At 60.5% G+C, this 726-nt stretch overlaps 1 protein-coding gene across 1 annotated transcript in view; it reads right to left on the bottom strand.

The window, feature by feature from the left end:
- The window catches only part of SLC35F6 (solute carrier family 35 member F6), a 10,005-nt gene that overhangs the window by 8,175 nt on the left and 1,104 nt on the right, over positions 1-726 (bottom strand). The window lies entirely within an intron of this gene.

The raw sequence follows: 726 nt of genomic DNA, 5'->3' as shown, positions 1-726 counted from the left end.
TGGGACACCGGGAATGGGACACCCCATGTCCCAAAAATCCGGATCTGGGATCCTGGGATTGAGTGACAGCCGGGAACGGGACACCGGGAACGAGACATTGGGAATGGGACACTGGGAATGGGACACCGGGATTGTGACACCAGGAACGGGACATCCCATGTCCCAAAATTCCGGACCCTGAGTGACAGCCGGGAACGGGACACAAGAACAGGATACCGGGAACGGGACACCAGGAACGGGACACCGGGAATGGAACATCGGGAATGGGACATCGGGAACGGGACACCCCCTGTTCCAAAACTCTGGATCTGGGACTGAGGGACACCAGGAATGGGACACCCCATGTCCCAAAGCTCCGGATCCTGAGGGACACCAGATCCATAAAATCGCTGGACGCTGCAGCCTCAATTTGGGGTAAATCCCCCCTTTTTTTGGCTGCTCCAACCACCCTCTGGCCAAAGCAGGACCCTTTGGGCGCGGATTTCCCATTCCTCAGACCCCAAATGTCCCCCAGGCTCCCCCAAATCCAGCCGGGAACGCCCCCGACCCCCCAGGGGACCCCTCCCATCCCGGTTTTTCCGCCAATCCCGGGAGATTCGGGGCTGACTCATTCCCGGGGTGTCGCAAGAGGCTTTTTTGGGACCTCACGTGTCCCCTCCGCCTCAGTTTCCCCTTCCGGGGCTGGGATCGGCCGGGATCAGCTGGGATCAGCTGGAATCCGCTGGG

Source organism: Geospiza fortis, unplaced genomic scaffold, assembly GCF_000277835.1.
Source record: "Geospiza fortis unplaced genomic scaffold, GeoFor_1.0 scaffold355, whole genome shotgun sequence".
NCBI classification, from domain to species: Eukaryota; Metazoa; Chordata; class Aves; order Passeriformes; family Thraupidae; genus Geospiza; species Geospiza fortis.
The sequence above is the reverse complement of the archived record's forward strand: the minus strand, read 5'-3'. Positions and strand labels throughout refer to the sequence as shown.